Raw genomic sequence first — 23114 nt, forward strand, 5'->3', positions numbered from 1 at the left:
CAGGGAAATGAATGTGAAACTGAATGCAAAAGCAGAATGAAAACAAATCACCAGTCCACTGAAAAGCCCTCTGTATAATGAGCTGGCCCTTATAACAATATAATCAACTATCCCTGAGCGGCTTGTCTACTTTCAATATTAAGACTATAAAGTATATCTAACAAGCTAAGTGGAGAGGAGTGGCAGGCCAGTACTAGACGGGGTGAAATACTGAATCCAGGGGTCACATATTTTCAGAAATTAGGTTTGCCATTTAGTGTAGTGGTAAGTTTTTCTTTCACCAAAATCTACAATTTCCAGGATTTTGCAATGACAAGTTTAGGTGCCATAAATATTTCAGTGATAAGAAATCTAGTGTGTAGAACATCATGTAATGTTAACCGTTCCCTCCTCCTTATAACATATTTTAACAAACACTTAAAGGAACAGTAACATTAAAAAAAATGAAAGTTTTAAATTATTTCCAACATAATGCACTGTTGTCCTGCACTGGTCAAACTGGTGTGCATGCTTTAGAAATACGACTGTAGTTTATATAAACACAGCTGCTGTATAGCCATGGGGGTAGGTATTCAAACTGAAATTGGACTAAAAAAGCATAACTTATGCCTTTTCTTATTTTTCAGGCTGAATTGAAAGCAACAAAGCAGTTGCTTTCAATATACATGTTTCCAAAGTTTATTTTTGAATTGAAATTACTGTGAAAATGATGGTTGCAGACTTCATGAACATTCCTGTGCACATATTAGAAGCAGCTAAAATACTTCTAGCCCAAAAGTGGAAAACTGATATTTTTCCTTCAATACCACAATTAAAAAACTTACCACAGAATCTTGAATTCTATAAAACGAGGATTAAGAACTCTCTACATAACCACCGGAGTAAATGCATTCATGGCAGAATTTTCGCCATCGCAAATACTGAAGAGTAAAGTGTGTCAGCGATGTTTAGGCCTCAATTTTTGCATTTTTAATAGCATTTTTGTCTATCGTGTCGTTTCTTATGGTATTATAAGTATTCTTATTTCTCTTCTCCCTTTCTTTTTTCTCTTTTTTCTTTTGTTTTTTTTTTCTTTTCTTTTTTCTCTCTTTTTCTTTCATATCTGTTTATAGTAATTTACCCATCAATCAATGTGTATATACACAATGTTACATTTGCTTTCTGACTATGTAAATACAAAAACTGTTAATAAAAAATAAGAATTCAGAAGAATATAGATATAAAAGGATGTATATTATAAACCTAAACCTAATATTATAAACCTATTATAAACCTATATGTAATCTTGGTGGAATAGTGCTCTGTGAAACAGCCTCAGCGAACAAGGACATCATGCATCTAACTCCCAGATGTCCTTTGCAAAGAATTAGGCTTGAGAATGCATAGTAGCGTCAGATCAGAAAATATTACTGTATACTTGCACATGCGCAAGCATAAGTCCCACCACACTCCAAAAACATGCCACATCCTTCTAAACTTAACCATAGGGTGGTATTGTTTTTGAAGGTTTTTTACATTATGGCAAATGTTTATTTTAGTTGATTTGTTCTTTAAAAGCCAAGTCATCGATGTACTTTTGTAAATATACTAATTAACCACTATTTTACCCAGTTATTATCAAGCATCATTCGGTGGGATCATATTACTTCAAACATCGCTCAGTGGCGAAAAGAAAGAAAAGCCCTTAAGATGCAAATCAACTTCATCTGGTCATCTTGAAATGCATCCTGTGAATTTACGTGCCTTCATCAACAATCCATTCAGCCCTCCCCACCTTACAATTTAAAAATGTGCCAGAAGCAATCGCCACTGTACAAGACTGGCTACAAGCTGTGACAGAAATGAGTGCTATAATAGCAAAGGCCCACCCATGTTCCCACGCACAAAGCATGCACAGAAGACATTGGTGAGCACATAGAACATGTAGATTTCTGCATACAGATAATGCAGTGGATCTCTTTTGTTCCCCCAGTAATGATTGCTGATCTATATCCTGGCACTTTTGGTCTGCAGTTTTCTAATGCCCATAGGAAACATTATCTACATCAGCACCTTAAAGGAGAAGGAAAGGTAAAAACTAAGTAAGCTTTATCAGAAAGGTCTATGTAAATACAGCCATAAGCACTCACAGAAAAGTTGATTTTCTGTGAGTGTTCTGTTTTCTATCAAAAGAAACACAGGATTGGTTGTCTTTTGTGTAAACATGTTCTTCATTATCAAACTTCTTCTCTCAAAAATAACCTTCATTCCCAGGCGAGTCTGCCCCACCTCTCCTCTCTCCCACCCTTGTCCTGCTCCCCCTCCCATCAGAATGTGTAATCTGAGCTTACCACGGCTAGAGCTGCAGCAATAAAGCTACTGAGACCAAGCTAAAATGGCAGCTGCTATCTTAAACAATCAGAGGGAGCTTCTAGGGCTCTGGTATGGTAAAGCTTTCTGCAGAATAAATATAGCATTCTAGGTGGCACTAATGTGGCGGCAGTAAAATGCCAAAAGGAAAAGGAAAACACTTTCACAATGCTAAGACCTTCAAGATGTCACCAAGACATTAAAACGTTTTCAAGAAGAAATTTGTGTAAGAGACAGCAGTTGCTCTTTATTGCTCTGCAAGATTTTCATGTAGGTCACTGCTGTATAACCTAATGTTTGTAATACTGAGATGACTGGATGTGGGTGCGAGTCTCTAAAACTAAAGATGTATATCCCGGACTCTTCTAAGAACTACCATTTGCCTGTCTATAGTTTTTCCTAAGGCATTAGAGTGATGGTCTACAGCTTGTTATTTGGGAAAAAAAAAGTTGGAAGTCCAGTCAGTAATTGGCCAAAAGATTTAAAAATGACAAGTAATCATATTTTAAATATTGTCATTCATGCAATAGTTCATTTTAGATCAGAGGCAGTTTACAATCATTTTTCAAGAATTTGTGCTAGGGCGAAAAAAGGGAAATTAAAGAATTTATGTCTCCACATTCAGTATGTTTTCAGTATGAAAATGACTTACATATTTGGTGTAGACTAATGATACTAATAAGTTAATATCAATTTTCATTTTCAAAGGATATTCCATAAAGTTATGTTTGGAAACATTTTCAGAGATAGCAATCTGGGCCAGCCTGCATGGTCATTTAGGATTTCTAGTGCTCCATATAGGCAGACTGGACTCCATTTAGCTTTAGGACTTCTGCCACACACCAGATATGAAATCTATTGCTACATTGCTGTTCCTTCCCTTGGCAAGCAACTTGAAATAATGAAAACAGAAAGATCTGGCTGTTGGATAACATAAGCTCACATATCCCTGAACACACCTGCCCTGTGCCTGAGAGAGACTACTAAAAAAACAACTGGAGCTTTCTAATCAGTTCCCCTGTGTCATCAGGGCCCAGGAGTGAAAGGCAGAGCAGGAGAACTGCCCAAGAGAATGCTTGTTTACTAGAACTACCAGCAAAAACACAGATTGTCTTCCCTCCCTAATGAAGGACCTAGACTTGTAACATGCCAAATCCAATTATTTCTTTTCTGAACTAAAAATACAGCAGCAATAATGTATCTTTAAAAAGCAGATGAGCTAATAGCTTTATCTAATTAACTGTAGAGACGCTAATGTTCCTGGTCATCTAATGCTAACAGGAACTGGTGATATTATATGTCTGATGCCTGCATTTCACAGCTACTGTGATAAAGTTAATGCTTCTCACAGAATTGTTCCCAGATACTCTGGAATTACTAATTGCCGTGATTAATGAAAGAGTAATGACCAAACCTTAGTGTGAAAGAGGCATAACTTGCATAAGCGACATGCATTAACCCATCAGTAGCTATATAACAAATATTATGAAAAAGCACATCACTTGTTAATGCCTAATGTGCCCTGACATCTGTTAATATCCCTTGTGTAAAAGCACTCTATCAGGCCCTGTGTCCAGGTCACGGCACCCAGAGGCATGAACAGCGGCAGAATGCCCATGGAACTACTCTCACCCTATATTACAGACTGCATAAAATGAATAGCATAGAGTGCACAGGAGCTTGCCATGCAAAGGGGTCATCAGACATCACCAAGCAGAAAATGAGGGCCATCTGATGCTACAGGGCTGATTATTCAATTCTTATTCGAAATGCACTGGATTCTGAGATGCCACGTAATGCAATTCTGAATTATTATTATTTATTATCATATATTTATATAGCACTGGCACATTTATGCAGTGCTTGTACTATATATTGTGAGCCAGTCCCTAAGCTCAGGAGCCCGTAGCATATGCCGTGAAATAAAGATGGGCTAATGCTGATATTAAGCTTTAGCTGGACGATATAATATAACACTAGGTTATGATTTTCAAAATAGTGGAAGGCTAACAGCAGATGGATTGTTTTCTCCACAGCCATATATACATACATACATCAGCAGAGAAAAGCTGATTGGCTGTCTTCCACTCCTTGACTATGTGTGTGCGCTTGACTGACAGACTGACTGATCAGACTGTCAGCGCACACACAAAGGGGATTTCAACACAAAAGTGCTCAAGTATGCATTTTTAAAATTGGTCACAACCTAAAACTTTCCTCGAGCCCTCAGATAACATCATACACATGCATATGGTTGGATTCACAGTAGCATACTATTTTCAAGATTTTACTTTTTTTAAAGTGATAAACTATAAAAAAAACTATTAATCAAAATATTAATGTACATAAAAAGTTACCTATTGGTCATATGAATTGTTTTTTGCTGACAGGACTGCTTTTGTACTTGAAGTTCCTAAACTTGACTGTTTTGTTAACCTGATTGTCCCTTCTCAACCTGTAAATTAGAATTTCCAGACAACTGCAGCACAAATATGGCAGCCCCCTCATAGAGGAACGTGGAGATTGAATACGCAACATAAACCATTGGGCAAATATATTTATGGCGAAATTCTTAGTTTCAATCATTTTTATTGGGATTTTTTTAACATTATAGCCAAATAAAGGCATTAAAATATTTTCAAACATTAATATTTACATTATGCAGAAAAATAATCTGCAGTACAAATAATAACAGCCGTTGAAAACTTATACATTCAGTATTGGTCAACATATGATAAAATATGATATAATATAATTTAATATTGTTGGTTAAGAAATTTGTTATGTACACGTATATTTATACCCGTATACTAATCACGCGTTGAAAACGTGCAAAACGCGTATAAACTGACACTACTGAGATCCTAGGGGTCGCATCCATCTAAGGATTGATTGAACATAGTCAAGCTGTATCATTAAGAAATTTTGCTTCACCAAAAATATAGAGCAATATTTTACTATAATAAATTGATATATCCCAATAAGGAAGTATACATATAGTAAAAACTATAACTACAACTACACCTAATACTACAACTAATGAAGTTGTATTCAGTTGCTAAGAGTTAAGAACAGTACGTTCTCCTCATAAATTATTGTGTTATGCAGAGTACACAACTGGAAAAGTCTCCATCTCTGTGAGAGGGTTTATAGGATGTATTGGATTTATTAGATTTATGGGATTTATAACCTCTAATTAAGATCATTCAATTTAGTATCTGGGTATATCGAATATGGTGAAATTCTTAAGCTCATGCAAAGACAATGCTTTGTTAGTTGTAAGAGTTTTAATTTCTAACATCTCTATACTAACTGTGAAATAGGAGTAATCCCAGCAATATATAATAGGTTATTTACAATGCCCTATACAGTGTGCAAAGTGCAAAAACAGGCCACAATCAGCCATTTTTCTGAACCTTGCCCACTGCGTGGGACATTGTGCAAATAGCCACAGCCTATGCACCTTGAATCAAACGCTGCCCCTATGACCCACTATATACTTTACATGCATAAAAATTGGTTGCAATGGGCAGCATCACAGGTGATGTAAGATTATATACTATAATAAATATGCCCCTAAATTTATGTATGTATATGTGTGTGTGTGTGTGTGTGTGTGTGTGTGTGTGTGTGTGTGTGTGTGTGTGTGTGTGTGTGTGTGTGTGTGTGTGTAATCCTTTTTTTATTTTTTTTTATTTTGCAGCTTCAGAGATCTGCTTAAGCAGGAACAGACTTGGGCGCTTGGCATAGAAATAAAAGCTAAAGTAGGTGAATAATGCATATGCATTATACAGGTATGGGACCTGCTATCCAGAGTGCTCAGAACTTGTCATTTGCAGGATATAGGATCTTTCTGTAATTTGGGTCTCCATATAACTTAAAGTTATTATTATTATAACTTAAAGTTACTAGGATTGTTTTGCCACCAATATGAATTCATACAGCTTAGTTACCATCAAGTACAAGGTACTGTTTTCTTATTACAGGTACAGGATTACTTACATAGAAAGTTCCATATTATGGAAAGGTCATCTTCCATAGATTCCATTATAAGTAAATAATTCTAATTTTTTTAAATTATTTCCTTTTTCTCTGTAATAATAAAACAGTACCTTGTACTTGATCCCAACTAAAATATACTTAGTCCTTATTGAAGGCAAAACAAGCTTATTGGGTTTATTCAATGTTTAAATGATTTTTAGCAGGCTTAACGTATGGAGATCCAAATTACGGAAAGATCCCTCATCTGGAAAACCCCAGGTCCCGAGCATTCTGGATAACAGGTCCTGTACAGAGAAAAAAGAAAATCACTAAAAAAAACTGATTTATTTGCTTAAAATGGACTCTATGGGAGATCTTCCTGTAATTAGCTTTCTGGATAACAGGTTTCTAAATAACGGATGCCATAGCTGTACTGAACTATTTGCAATAGAAGATCGGTTTCTAAAAGCATGCAAAGATAAAAATAGCTAAGCTGTAACATATTCTATAATTCCTTAGTCCCTTTAAGATCTCCCTGCCTAGTTATGCAAGATGTAGTTGATAATTCTTTCACAGGAACTAGAATAAATCTTTTCCAGTCACAGTTGAGAAACAGTACCATTAGGAAGTGTATAAACAATGCACGGCATTATTTTTAATTTAATGTGAGTGCTTATTATCTGCTTCATATTGCACTGCACTTCCCAGTGACAGATTTGGTTAAATGAAATAATAAAGTCTTCACGAAGAACAAATTAATTCAGAATACCATTATGCCTGTGGAGCCAAACTCAATTAACTTACAGAAATAAAAGTTTTACTTGCTTCACAGGTTTCTCAAAATTTAACCAAGCCAATAAAAGTTTAATACATTATTTAAAAGGACCTGAAAGAATGAGCAGTTAGTGCTAGATCCGATCAATCAGGCATACGCCACGTACATTCTATAAAGTCTAGCCACAGATAAGCAGATTTGCAACAAATTTGCTCTTTTTAGCTATCTATGAACAACCCTGGTTCTCCATTTCATGAAATTAAGGGAAAATGATATCAATTTTTCACGACTAAATTATTTAAAGTTCAGGAGAAGTGCATAAGCAGCAATAAAGTTTAATACATATGAATGATTCATGAAATTAACCACATCTGGTGAGATTATGATTTCTAGTCACACTCGGACACATACATTACTGGAATAGCCATGGGAAATAAAAGCAGTCATTTCAATACACTGACCACAATTACATTGTACATTTTTCTGCAACGGTGAGAAGAAAGCCCTAATAAACATGGAGGCTCTTTAGCTAATCAGAAGGTATACACCTACCTAATGTGAACTTCTACTTGATTAAATGCACATATAACATTATGCTATGGTAACAAGACCAACAGTACACTGTAAATATACAGTATTTGACTGCATAAATCAGAATGGGGTTTACTTCAAAGTACAAGAAGTCTATACAACCTATGTGGTACAGTAATAAATGTTTTAGGGACCAGCTTACATGGTAGCTAAGGCTACTGCCACTCAGTGTGGCCCTTCCACTCATATCTGCAGAATGGTGTGTCTGCACCCAGCCCAACACAGCATCTCTGGGTGCAGACACACCATTCTGCAGAAAGGATCACAGGGGCGGTTTCTTGGACTGCGCTTATACACAGGCTGAGAAACTGCCCTATGTAGCAGTAGCCTAAACCAAACCCTGTGTAATACGGCAACAGGGGGAACAAATTGTTGTGAGCTCCAACACTGAAATTCACTGATGAGATACTGAGTCTATAAATGCACTGCATACCCCATGGCCCATCTGACTAATGAGACACAGGTAATGGCACTGGACTTGGCAATAAATGTAAAATTACAATGTATGCAACTTCTTCTACTTTTAATCAACCAAAGAAATTAAAAAATAAAAAGCTCAATTTTTTCCACCTCAAGTTTTAGGTGGAAAGCTGCTTTGTGAAGTTTGTAACAAATAACTGACAAAAAATAATGACCGCGGAAAAAGTACTCAACAAAGGATTTTAGCTGAAATACATTCGAAGCCTGGACCAAAACAAATGTCAAAGGTATGCATTTTTTGGACAAATTTGTACAAAGAATGCAAAGGTGGTAGAAATCCACAAGAATTCCCCACATTGGAAACATTAAAATATAACCTCAGCTATACCTTTTACAAAGTTGATGATGGAGATTTTTCCCCCTCTTCCCACTACCACTTATCTGGTATGATATATACTTTATTTACTTCTCTCTTCCTCCTCTCACATTTGTCGGTATAATTCACTACACACCCAAATGTTTAAGTACAAACAAATGGCTTAAACTCTATACAACTAATGCATGTGGATGTTAGTCTGTCTACCAGGCATACCTTTTGCTGATATATTACATTTGGGTATACAGTTGGGTATTTTTGTATATAGGGTAAAGGGATGTGAAATGATATGATTGTGATGAAGACTTGTCAATGGACTGACCGAAAAACATCATCAGGTCATCTTCATTTCATACAACTATCGGTATAAACATGGTCGGATTTAGGTATATAAAGACTGTAGGAGCCTGCTGATGCAGTGACTCGTGAGACCAATAATTATCTATCCATTCAAATATACATATGGGATATCTGCAGTTTTCTAAATAAGGAGTTTTACTATAATTTGGATCAAATCAACTGAAAAACATTTTAACATTAAATAAAGTTGTTTTGCCATTAGTATACATTTATTCAGCTTTGTTACAATCAAGTACAGGTATGGGACCCATTATCCAGAATGCTCGGAACCTGGGGTTTTCCGGATAAGGGATCCCATACTTGTATATATTTTTTTTCCGCAAGCAATTCTGCATCCATTCCAATTAGAGGAAAGGAGCTAAAACATTTTTTTTTAAGTGAGAAAATACAAATTTACTGAAATAACTCTTATTGATATATAGACTGATCCAATTGCCCTCTTAAAGGAAGGAAGGAAGGAATTATTTTCTTCCTCTGAGGTAAACTGGTGAGGCCTCATTGTTTTCTGCTTCTTCTGGATCAACTAACATTTAACAAGATTTCACTTGTTTGAAAAATGCTTAACTTCATGATCATGTTATCTTTTTAAGTTATTTTTAATTACTGTCAATTGTGTTTTAATAATAGTATTTTGAAACGGACATTGCCAGAAAAATATAACATGACATTTTGTCCTCAAAAAATATATAATACAGAAATACAGATATATTTAACTTTCAATTGCATATCGCAAAGTGTTTCATCTTTAATGCAGTACAAAAGTTAGACAAGTAACTAATGTCCCTACCTTGTTATGTGTAATCATGGGTTAATGACAGCAAATTTGTAAAAATAAAGTTGGCTGCATGGCTGCATCTAAGCTTTAAAATCCATTATTATTATAAACATTTATTTATAAAGCACCAACAGATTCCACAACACCGTACAATAAGTGAGTTTCATACATTGGACATGTATGAAACTCACTTATTGTACAGAGCTGCGGAATATGTTGGCACTTTATAAATAAATGTTAATTAGTAAACAGTTCCCAGTGACAACAGGTCTAGATAATTCTATTAATCCTAAAGTTCTAGCACATAAATACAAATACCTGCTTAGTTCATGAATATATTTTCCCAATTTACAGTAATGCCTCCCATAAAACATCTTGAAATAATATTTTACAGTGAAGTAACTTTGGATTTAGCCACTGGATGGCACTATTGGATTAGCAGATATAATATTCTTCAAAATACGTAAGTATTTAGTAGCCAAGGAAGACTCAAGCTGTATGAATCCTTCTTTCATTTAATGCTATATTGTTCCCAGGAACAAGTCATTCTAGTAACAATTATAGTCAGACAATTATTATCAGCACATACTGACAATGTTTTAATATACAATGATCCTGTGTAAATAAAGAAAAGCCCAAAATAAACTGGCTGATGAATCTCTGATGACTGGCCACAGTTAAAGTTATACTGACACGAAAAAACAACTTTTTAAAATATGAATCTACATAAAAAGTTGCCTATAGGTCGTGTTGATCATTTTTTGCTGATAGGTTTGCTTTTGCAAGTAACTGTTACTTGAAATCCCAAAACCTGACTGTTTTGCCAGCCTGACTGTACCTTCTCAGCCTGTCAGTTATAGATTCTAATGCTAACGGCCCCCTGCTGGACAAATATGGCCGCCCCCTCATAGAGGAACATGGGGGATCTGATAGGGAATGTAAAAGCTTTGACAAATACTTTTATGGCAAAATTATAAATAGCATGCAACGACAATGTTATGACAGATGTAAAAAAGGTTTAATTTCTGGTGTCAGTGTCTCTTAAAGAGAATGCTTAAAGGGCAACTAAACTTTGCAAAATGTTAGTGGTTTTTAAAGGACTTCATCTGTCATCATACAATTATAGAGAAAAAAATGAATCAATAAAAAAGATGTTTGTTTATACAGAATACTATGGAAAATGGCATTCTTGATATTGGAGATTTCTTAATAACAGGTTTCTGGATAATGGATCCCATAACTGCACCAAATGGAAAAATAATATTTAATTTTTTAAAATGCATGACATTACTGGTGCACATTGTAAGTGCTAATGTGTTTTAGTGCCTTTAATGGAGCACAAGCTTGTCATGTCTGCTTGCCTGTGCAATAAAGCATGTTACTGGGATCTGCTGTATGGAAGGAGAAGAGACAGAACAAAATTGGGAAAAGAAAAGCTAGCTTTCCAAAGCTAAATAGGATTTCAGCTGAACATTCAGGAACGTTCACACTTTGTATCCAAACATTCCCTTTCCCTAGAAAATGGATTTTGCGTATAAACACAAGGAAATGCAACACAACAGGAACACAATGAGGAGAGGGGTTATACTGAATAACACATGTGCCCATTAGTGACCTTCCAGGTGCAGTTAAGCTGTAGAAAAGCACCTCCCCACACAATGCAACAGCATTTGGCTGGTATTCATCACTAGCTAGTTGGATATTAAAGCTAAAAAACCCATTCAGTTCAACAGAAAGCCACAAGATGTCAACCTTGTTTCAGAGCTAATTCTCCAGCCTATCCGCAACACAGGGAACATTATTTTATAGAAATCAAATCTCCAGAGTTTTCAAAAACTTGGTGCCTAAGTTTTAATGAGAAGACCTATGCTTTGTGGTTGCAAATTTAACTCAAGGTTCACTTATGTAATATTATTGAAGTACAGAGAGACAGTTTCAGGACTTTCAGCTTTAACTACAAATCCAAGTTAACAAAAGGAAGGCCTATATCACAGGGCAATTTTGCCTTCTCAGAACGGCCTAACAGTATGTGAGTGTACATAAAAGAATGGTTAAGTGAAGGGAAATATATTACATTTTTCAGTTAGGAGAAAAAAATCCCTCTGTATTTACAGCATATAGCAAAAGACTGTGTGAGCCTGCTGATGTAGAGTTTAGCAACATGAGAATATCATCCTAACACATTTACATACACCTTTCCACTCTCTAGCTATTAAGGTTACAACTGTTACACTAATCTGTTACACATTCTACTTTGAAATTACATTCCATCATGGGGAATACATAAACCACCGAATAAATATGATTAAATAAGGAAGGATTATAGACGGTATCCATATTGAAATAAAGCAGCAGTAGTTAGTCACTGTGATTGGTGATCTCCTATGTTTCACTTAATAGAGGAGGATTGTACAGGTATAGGATCTGTTATTCAGAATACCTAGGAATTGTGGGTTTCCAGATAAGGGGTCTTTCCATAATTAAGTTCAAAATACCTCAAGTCTGATAATTATCATTTAAGCACTTAATAAAACTTATAGGATTGATTTGGCACCAATATGGATTCATGCAGCCGAGTAAGGATCAAGTACAAGCTACTGAGAAAAGGAAAATCATTTTTAAAAATAAATAAACATATAATATAGTCTTCCCATAATTCCTGGATAACGGGGTTCCGGATAAGGGATCACATACCTGTGTACAGGTATAGGACCTGTTATCCAGAATGCTCGGGACCAAGCACATTCCGGATCTTCATACCTTAAGTCTACTAAGAAATCAATAAAACACTATATTAAACCCAATAGGATTTTACATCCAGTAAGGATTAATTATATCTTCGTTGGGATCAAATACAAAGCACTGTTTTATTTTTACAGAGAAAAAGGAAATCAGTTTTAAAAAACTGAATTATTTGATTACAATGGGGTCTACAGGAGACAGGCTTTCTGTAATTCAGAGCTTTCTGGATATCGGGTTTGCGTATAAGGGATCCCATACCTGTATTAACTATAACTCTTATGCCAGATTGTTCATTCAGTCCACTAACGTTAAGAAGTGAATAATCAGAAATGCAGGTAGAAACATTAGAATTCTACTCCTATCTGACGATTCAGAATTAAAGGAGAAGGAAAGGTAAAAACCAAGTAAGCTTTATCAGAAAGGTCTATGTAAATACAGCCATAAGCACTCACAGAAATGCTGTACTGAGTCCTCTATCAAAAGAAAACCAGGATTTCTTGTCTCTTTTTTTGTAAACATGATGTTCCAGTGTCTGACTTCCTCTCTCGGAAACAGCCTAAATTCCAGAGGCCAGAGTCTGTGCAGTTCTCTCCTCTCTCCCCTCTCCTACTTCCCCCTCAAACCAGAATGCTAAGAACTCCCTCCCCCTCCCTTAGGAATGTGATCTCAGCTATAATGGCTAGAGACTGCAGAAAGGAAGCTACTTAAAATGGCAGCTGCTATCTTAAGCAAAAGGAGAAAGCTTCTAAAGCTGTTTACTCGGGTATGTTAATTGTGTCTGCAGAATAAATATATTGTTCTAGGTGGCACTAATGTGGCAAATCTATTAGCAGTAAAATGCCAAAATGACTTTTCTTCTCCCTTAACCTACTGATGATTTTTTTAAATTGTCCACCCTGGCTGGTCGACAAGACGACCGATATTGGTCACCTCGTCAACCTACCATACACACACCAAATACTGCACGAAACTTCATGTTGTACAATAATATCGCTGCCTGTACGGGTACCTTAAATACTACATAGAAATACGTGATTCGTCACAATTCATTTTAGCGTGTGTTCCCAGTGTGGCACCCACATCCTGAATACAACTTATGTTCTATGAGCCTAAGTGCACTGTGTATTGGATACAGCCTCTATCTGCCCCTACCACCCTTAACACAGGGAGAACTCACAAATTTAATATGGGCAGTGCCATGGGTAAGCATAAATACACTTAGGGGCTGATTTACTAATTCACGAATCCGAATCCCGAATGGGAAAAAATCGGATTGGAAACGAACATTTTGCGTCTTTTTTGTATTTTTTGCAATTTTTTCGTCGCCGTCGCAACTTTTTCATAGCCGTTCTGACTTGCGCAAATTGTTGCGACTTTTTCGTAGCCGTTACGACTTGCGCAAATTGACAATTCGCGCAAGTCGTAATGGCTACGAAAAAGTCGCAACAATTTACGAAAAAGTCGCAACGGCGACGGAAAAAGCGCAAAATATCGATCATTATAAAAAAAACGCAAAATACCGATCATTACGAAAAAACGCATTCGGACGCTTTCGATCCGTTCGTGGATTAGTAAATCGGCCCCTAAGATACATGCTGCAACGTTTCGAGGCAAAGACAGCCCCTTTGTCAAGCATGCTTGACAAAGGGGCTGTCTTTGCCTCGAAACGTTGCATTTCCGCAATAAAGGATTTTTTAAGGGCAAGTCCCGTACATAGCTCTTGAGTGCCGTTGCTATCTAATTGTATGGAGTCTGTGGGAGGGTGCTGATCCCTCTAAGCATTGTGCACCGAGCGGGCAATTGTTTATTTGAGAGCGGAGGGAGTGCGGGTGAAGGTTCTTTTTTTGTACTGGTCTGTTCAGAGCACATTGTTCCAAAAGTGCCTACATGCTCACTGCCCTAAAGTTTTTTCTGGACAGCAAAAGTTTTTGTTTTTTTTGTCCAGTCCATTCTAGAGAAATATAGTAACCGACCAGATAAGGGTAATTCACTGTTTAATTATTTAGAACAAAGAAAGGGGATAGATTAGACACATTAAAAGGTAAATAAATTAAAGCAGAGAAGTATTTTGTCAGTGTTCCCTGACAGGCATGGGATCAGCCAGTTAGGAAACACAAAGTGGCAGAGGATCATGGCAAGAACAACAGAATATTGTTGGAGAGAGGACTTAGTTACAGGCTAACGTGTTTTCATCGCACCTTGCGTCTATTAAAACATTAAATAAATCAGACAGGATTGTTTTGCCACCAATCTGAATTAATGCAGCTTAGCTACCATCAAGAACAATATAATGTCCAACTCCAGCTTAAAGCACAAAGTCACTCTTTGCCCACTGGTAAAACAGAAGTGGCCCATCTTGTGTGAGCAATGGCAGGCATGGGATCAGCATGGAATATTTATGAACACTATAAAACCTTTTCATATAGGTGCAGTATGTACTTTCGCTATGGTTTTATCTAACACACTTTGGTTCAGTTTTTGGGAAATGAGTAACAAATCACATTTATGCTGTCATGTCCATTGCCCTTTATAATTAATTTCAGATACATAATCTAATTTAGAGAAAAGCAATTTTAAAGCTAACTACAAAAACTTAGACTTTTCAGAAAAGGACAGATGGGTTAAAAATACGTCTAAAAGCTTTCGGTTTAACTACAGCCCTCTGGGATGAAATGTCAACATTTAAACTTAATAACGTACACATTGGAACGCTGAACTCAATAAGACGACATGACATATAGCAGAAAAATAAAGTGACCTTACAAAAACAACTTGATACAGTCACAAGCAAGAGTGCATGGACTACAGCTCACATTTACATCAGCCAGAACCCGCAGAACACATTTATAACATTCAGATAAAATGCTCTATCCAAAATGAAAATCACATCCACCCTTACTGGAGCTGTTTGTATGCCACAATTCTTTTATTATACACATTCGGCCTCTGAGTGTTCATTCCCAATGGCACTGGTGTCTCATTTCTGTCCACCCCCTCCCTATACTCAGACATGCAAAACAAAGCTAACTAATCCATAAAGAAGCCTGTTTTGCTTTTAGCAAGCTTAACAACTGAAATGTCCATTGTATTTATTGTAAAATACTGAAGGTTTTGGTATTTGATTTGACTAATACACATTACAAGCTAAGAATGCCAATGCCATTCTGAAGAAATTGCTGGGTGCTGCACTATTGAATGGAAAATATTTATTTTATTTAGCTTAACTCGGATGAGCAGCGGCACATAAATCCTGCAGCTATATGTATTTGAATACTCTGCAAAAGCATACATTTCTTAATACCGGGAAATGTTTTTTTATTGTCAGATCATGCTTCAGCATGTACTCAGCCCAGTAATGTGTTTTAGACAGATAACTGTGAGGAGTAATTTCAGAATTTAAAACATTCAATGCATATAGCTTGTTCACTCTGCTCAAAACAGCAAAAAAAAAAAAAAAAACTCAGAAAACCAGATTTATAGAACATTAAAGCCCCATGAATCTGAACCCCCCAAACTGGCAGTTCATATAATAAGACCCTTATTTACAAAGCCAGGAACAAATCTGCACTAGTGAACTAACCAATAAAATCTTGTGTGACATTTGTATATTACTGTAACTCTCTAGACCAGGGGAACCCATACTTATTAATGTAGTATCTATTTGACTTGTGCATGTGATGTGGAGGAATCATGTCCTGCACTAGGGGACCCACCGGGGCTGCCACATCAGGGCCCCCCCACCCCAGTTGCAAGTCCCATACCACACCCTTCATCTTTTACTTCCTCTTCATGCCAAATCTGGGATTGGGGGTGGTGAACGCCCACAGGTACCAGCAGGGAGCAGGCCTGGGTAGTCAGGGCCCACATGGGCTCAGTCCGACGCGGTCATGTCAGCTCACCGATGGGGATATATTTATATTTTGTTTTCTCTTTTAAGTAATATCAGATGCCTTTTCCAGATGTACCTCAAGTTCTAAAGCACTAACTCTCTTGGGGGGGTGGCACAAAGGGTGACTGGAATACCACTGCAGTGAATGGGAACTGTCACTATAAAAGATTTGAAGCACAAATAGGATTGTCACTGCATAAGAGGCAGAGATGAGCCAGAGAATTATAAAAAATAAAAGACAGCAGCAAGCTGAGTTTTAGGCTAATGCCATACAGGGCAGATTCTCAGCTTGCGGATAAGCACAGGCCGAGAATCAGCCCCTATGCTTCAAAATTTGATTGTTGTTCCTGCACCTGTATGGCATAAGGCTTAGAGCAGATATTTCTGTTTTAAACATGAACAAATACAAAAAGATAAGGAATATAAATGGGTGTTTCTGACTGTCCAAGAATTATACAAATTGGAATCTCTGCCTTTCATGTTTGTTATATTATGTCTGTTTTATTTTCTACAAGTAGACCCTAGAAAAATCTCTGAACGTAGGGAAGACTTGTTTAACTTGATCAACATTTGGCATAGAGCTGAGGAGGCTTCTCATCAGTTCCTTTGGAATATACTTTTCTGCTGAGTGAGCTGCTGTATGCTTTCACAAGTCTGGAACATGGATTCACATTCACGAAAAGGCAGCTTTTTGACTTGACATGTTAATAAAAACTCATTGTATGTAAAAACAAAAAGTATGCCTGTTTTAATTTATATTAGGGCCAAACTATGCACTTTTCTCAAAAAATAAAATCTAGTAAACAATAAAAATAAAAAAATGCATAAATTTGACCCTAGGGCCAACAATCATATCAGCCTGATTTAGCCCACTATTTGGGTGGCCAAACCCGGCCCAGATCCGCTTGTTTGGTGACCCTTGTGAATGGCTACTTTAAAAGAGAAGGAAAGGCACAAACACTCCTTTAACTCATAGGTCTAGACCAGAGGTAGGGAAACTATGGCTCGGGAGCCAGATGTGGCTCTTTTGATGGCTGCATCTGGCTCGCTGCCAAATCTTTAAAAAAAAAAAATAACGGGGGGCTTGGCCTGCGCACGGCGGATAGAAGATGTGTTCTAATCCTTAGAACACATCTGCTATCCGCTGAGCGCAGGCCACGCCCTCCGCCGCATCGCATCCGCCATCCTTGGGACCCACCCTACCTTGCCCCGCAGCATCCGTGGCCAAACATATTGTATGGCTCTCATGGAATTACATTTTAAAATATGTGGTGTTTATGGCTCTCTCAGCCAAAAATGTTCCCGACGCCTGGTCTAGACCTATAGGCCAGTTTCCTCTGACTCTGGTTACATTTCCTTCTACAATAGAAAGACTAACGAATAATAAAATCCTAATTTACCAAGACATACTGGTAACCCTTAGTGAATCGGAAGCATTAACAAACAGGATTCCTAAGATTGAGAGAAAGCCATCTACATTTTATAGACATGGCTTCAAAACTTCTTGTAAGTAAGAAATACCTGTGGATTGCAGTAAAGATGGTTATAACATGTTTTCAAAAAGAAGGGAAGACAACAGTACATTTAACCAGTAACTGGCTTATAAATAGGTGACATGAAAATACAACAGAATGGCTGTATGTGAAAGTGCGATAACACTATTCAGCGTTAAATAGCTGTAACTCTTTAAAGCGACATTTTTTGCAACTCCAAGAATCTACAGGGGATTATTTAATGAAATGTAAATCAATACATTTCTAATGATACCTAACACTGCTCCTATTCAGTCTAGTGCCACAGATTTTCTTTACAATAGAAAACACCTTCCATTTCTTAGATTTAACTGTAATACTGAGTAAAAGCACAAGAAGAATACTAGTTGAGAAATAATAATGCTGAGATTAATCCAAGGGTCATGGGCTTGACATAGCTGAAATTATAGAATTTGGAAAAGTTACTACACCAAAAAAGGCAAGGCATTGTGTGGAGTATATTTCAAAGCAATACTGGGTGTGAATATATGGCTGTGAAAACCTTTCTATAGCTTACTTTTCCAGCTATGTGCTTCAGCCTTGTACTTAGTGTGCATTGAACAAGATAGCTTAAGAAATAAAACATATTCATTAAAACAAAGACTATCCTGCATAACTCAGAACAATATTATTCCTTAGAGTACCAAAACCCATCTTACCTTTTTTAGCATAGGCAGATGAGCTGCTAGCTAACATCTGCATTATTGGAACTGCAGTGAAATTAAGGTCTCATAAATGGTAACATTTTTCATATATTCTTAGTTTAATTGTGACTAGCAGGCACAGATCTTACATATGCATACGCTACTGATTTGGGGGCAAAATACCAACGATATTATATTGGATTTGTTTTGAGGCTTAATGTACATGGTTGAAACTTTAATAGGCCTTCTTGCATATGTCTGACCCCCATGAATAGATTTGGTCTTTGTTCCTACTTCCTTTTTCTTCCTTTTCCGCCTATATTCCTGCATCAGACTGCACATTTTTAGCAAGCCTCTTCAAAGCATATGCCAAACAAAACACATTCATCATATCCACACATTATCTGTGTAGTTCTTCTCAACCTACTGTAATCCCCTCAGAAAATAAAATGTCTTTTCTTGATGCTTGCTTTGAAATTTGTATCCCCTTATGTATAACAAATTGCACACAGGGTATGCCATTGTTGAATTTACTACGGCTGCAGCGCATTATGTACAGGAATGGCACTATATCAAGCTATCTTTACCATGGTAACTATAGCAGCTAATGCACTTTGCCTGATTTTAAAACACATAATTATACACTCAATTTCAGTTCTAAGGTATATATACACATAATTACACACTCATTTTCAGTTTTAAGGTAATATATATACACACACATAATATATATATATATATATATATATATATATATATATATATATATATATATATATATATATATAAAATATATATATATATATATATAAAAATATATATATATATATATAAATAAAAAAAAAAAAAAATATATATATATATATATATATATATATATATATATATAAAAATATATATATATAAATATATAAAAATATATATATATAAATATATAAAATATATATATAAATATATAAAAATATATATATATATATATAAAAAAATATATATATATATATATAAAAAAAATATATATATATATATAAAAATATATATATATATATATATATATATATATAAAATATATATATATATATATATATATATATAAAAATATATATATATATATATATATATATATATATATATATATATATAAAATATATATATATATATATATTTATTTTTTTTGCATTAGGTCTAGTAACCCATGGGTAGCAATCAGAGAATTGCATTTGCTGGTCCCCTGTCTGAAAGCTAACATTTGATTGATTGCTATGGTTTACTTGACCTGGCCCAAGTTGTGCCTTTGCTTTATCCCAGATACGTGATCATTTACAGCTGCATGCCATGATAAAGGAGACCAAAGGGTACCAAGAGATCACTTATAATAAAAGTAAATTGCTGGCTCAACTGATTAAAGATTGACTGCTTTTACATTAAATGAGGTCCTAGTTGCTGAATATTTTAACAGTTGTCTTTTTTCTTTTTTTTTTTTACTTTGTCTAAAAAATAACAAAAGCCAAATAGGTAAAAGGACAATTTACAAAATAGGAAACAGGTCTCATGTCAAGTATATGTAGACTTAGGTATGGACATAATGGAAATAGCAATATTTGTCCATTCTGTAACATAGGAGAATATTGCAGTGTCAAAAATACTAGTTAACAGTACAAACCACAAAGTGCCCTGTGGCACTGCTTACTATAAGTTTAATTTGTCCCGCTGGATCTATAGAAAGCAGAGTACATATTGGTGTTATACCGCATATGTATAATTGGGTACATGTTTTAGCGTCAAATGTTTTTAGAAACATGGAATTTTCTCAGATACGATTTTCCTTTAAAGCTGGAAAGAGAAGATAATAGAAGTATTTTTCCCACAGGTGATCTGGAAAATGTCTGCACATCTACACAATTTATGAATTCACATCTTAGCAGCCTGCAGAGTGGAATGAGCTTTTTGTGGCCCACAGGCTGTCTTTTATGTCCATTGCATAATTTAATATTTTTATAGGTCTAAGACCATAGTGCATTATGTTTTAGATGAAAAAAAAACCTTATAAAAAGTTGAACATCAATAAAGTAATCTATAAGAACAGCAATTGTTAGCAGCCCTGCAAAATTTGATTGGCTTATTTGCTTTTCATGGCCGAGTGTCTTTATATAGTGCATGATAAACATATTGTGAGCTCAACAACTTTCATTAACACTTTCCTAACTTTAGTTGACATTTAGGGCAGGAAAAGTGATAATGGTCTCCCTTGTTAGTGGAATGGATGCTTGCAGCCTGCTTTGAGAGCAGTACATGGCTTATGTAAGAATGCGACTTTCAAGCCTATCGGTGGTTTAATGTACAGCTTGATTGAAAATTGAAGAGAGTACACAAAGAGGCAACTAAACTGGTAAAAGTAATATGACAATTATATGGGAATGCCCATTTATCAAGATTCAATTTTGGGGATTTTACAGTTTTTCTGTAACTAATTACCACTAAAACCATGACCGTCTAGTCATTTATTAAAAGATCCAAATATAAAAAGCAGGAACAAATTAAAATGCAGAACGAAAACCTCACTTAAAGGAGACATTTTATATAAAGTTCATATTCAGTTAAAATATCCATCCTCCCTCAAAATCTGAAATGATGCAGAAAGATGTTTTGAAAGCATTTTACCTCCTAAAACTGTCACTATATGAGAGCTGCAGAGACAACCTCTCTAATCAGAAGCCAGAGCCAAATGAAACATGGGAGTGTAGCTTCAGTCTCCCACAGGAAGTGGTCACAGCACTGACTGACAGGCTTTACTCAGCAGTAGCAGGGAAAACCCCTACCTATCAGAGCCACATACTGAAGAGTCTAAACCGGAAGCTGGCAAAGGGTCTGGGTAGAGCACAGTTTTTAAACAGTTATGGGCATACTTGAACCCAAAGGAATTAAAATAAAAGCACTTACTTGTGCATATCTATAAATGGAGCTTTATCAAGATAATGGCACACAGAGTATTTCGTTACCCGAGAGATTTTTATATAACAGGAGGTAGGCAAAATGCTAAGTAATAACTTTGCACTGATAATATTGTTTATCACGCTGACTCTGCTAGTGCAGCCCCCAGGGTCAGCGTGATTAACATCATTATCAATGCAAAGGTATTTTTCCTGTGCTTTGTCATCCACCCACAAGCTATAAATTGAACAGACTACAAAATGCTTGGTGTTTTGTAGTCAATTTCAACAGCAAATTCTTAGGTTGTCCAATACCCTGCAATATGTATATATCATAAGTTAAGTTAACTTTTATTATGTTATAGAACTGCCTATTCTAATCAACTTTACAACTGGTCTTCATTACTTATTTCTTATAGTTTCTGATCAATTTGTTTTTTTTCTAACTCTTTGCAGCTTTTAAATGTGAGTCACTGACCCTCTGAGCCAACAAAAACTATTGCTCAGTGAGGCTTCAGTTTTATTTTTTTATAACTCATTTTTCTATTTAGGCCCTCTGCTATTCATTTACCATACTATCATTCAAACTGCTCCCTGGTTGCTAAGGTACTTTGGACCCTAGCAACCAGGTAGCTTTTGAAATTTTAAGCCGAGAGCTGCTGAAGAAAAAGTGAAATAATGAAAAAAAAACAAATAGGAGGACCAATTGCATATTGTCTCAGAATATTACTCTCTACATAATACGAAAAGTTAACTCAAATGTGAACAACTCCTTTAAAGCCAGGCGAGGTATTTCCATTAAATATAATTATTACAGTGGCCCTATAAAACAATAAAAAAATCTGGTTTGGTCCAATTACCCTACTAAAAGATTGGAGACTGGAAGATAAATAAGAGATGGTTGGGACAGCCAGTAATAATACTAATAAACATCATTTGGTGGTGGGGGGGGGGGGTTTAGAGTAACAAAATAGGAAAATTTATATTTGATGAACGAACCTTTTAACTTTTTAATTTAGTGAGTAAATCAACAGAATGTAGCCAAAATAATTAAAACTGTAGACTGCCAATATTATATCAGCATATCTTCAAGATTTGTGTTTGAAGCTTGCAAAGAGCTTGAATTTATAACCGAAACATTAATTGAAAGGATTATTTGCACTGCAAGTCAATATGGCAGCTAACATGTATAAATGCAAATTGGCAGATCATGAATGTTCTGTGCATGCAATAAATCAGACACTCAGGGTATAACTGATCAAACCATAAGCCTAAAAAACAAGTACAAAGAGGATAAGCCCTGCTTAAAACAGGATTATATTTCCCTCTAGTTTTACCAATCCTTCGTTCTCTTGTTGCTAAACATATTGAAGAAAGAAGCAAAGACAAGTCAAATGTTCATGAATATTTATTGACAACGGTGTCATTACTTTAACAAGTTCTGCTTGTAGGAATCTATTATATCATCAAGTTTAATGTTTTTTGATGAAGAACAAACTTTAAATCTAGACCTTTCTTGGCATTTGACTGTAGGGACAGGATATAAAGTACCGAAGTGTTTCTTGCATTAAACCCCTACTGTCCCCATCACATCAATTAGCTAAAAGCAAGTTCAAAATTGTGTTTAGCCACTTAGAATGTCAGAGACTAGCAGGCAGCTGCCAGGTCTACTCAGATGTCCTGCAGTGTCTTCGGTACCACAAACGAAAACAGACGGCACACTATTAATATGTAGGCTAAAGGAAAACGCTTC

The 23114-nt window shown here is 35.8% G+C and overlaps 1 protein-coding gene across 2 annotated transcripts in view; it reads right to left on the bottom strand.

The window, feature by feature from the left end:
- Positions 1-23114, bottom strand: part of tdrd3 (tudor domain containing 3) — a 102791-nt gene that overhangs the window by 69494 nt on the left and 10183 nt on the right.

The sequence above is a fragment of the Xenopus tropicalis genome, chromosome 2, assembly GCF_000004195.4.
Source record: "Xenopus tropicalis strain Nigerian chromosome 2, UCB_Xtro_10.0, whole genome shotgun sequence".
NCBI classification, from domain to species: Eukaryota; Metazoa; Chordata; class Amphibia; order Anura; family Pipidae; genus Xenopus; species Xenopus tropicalis.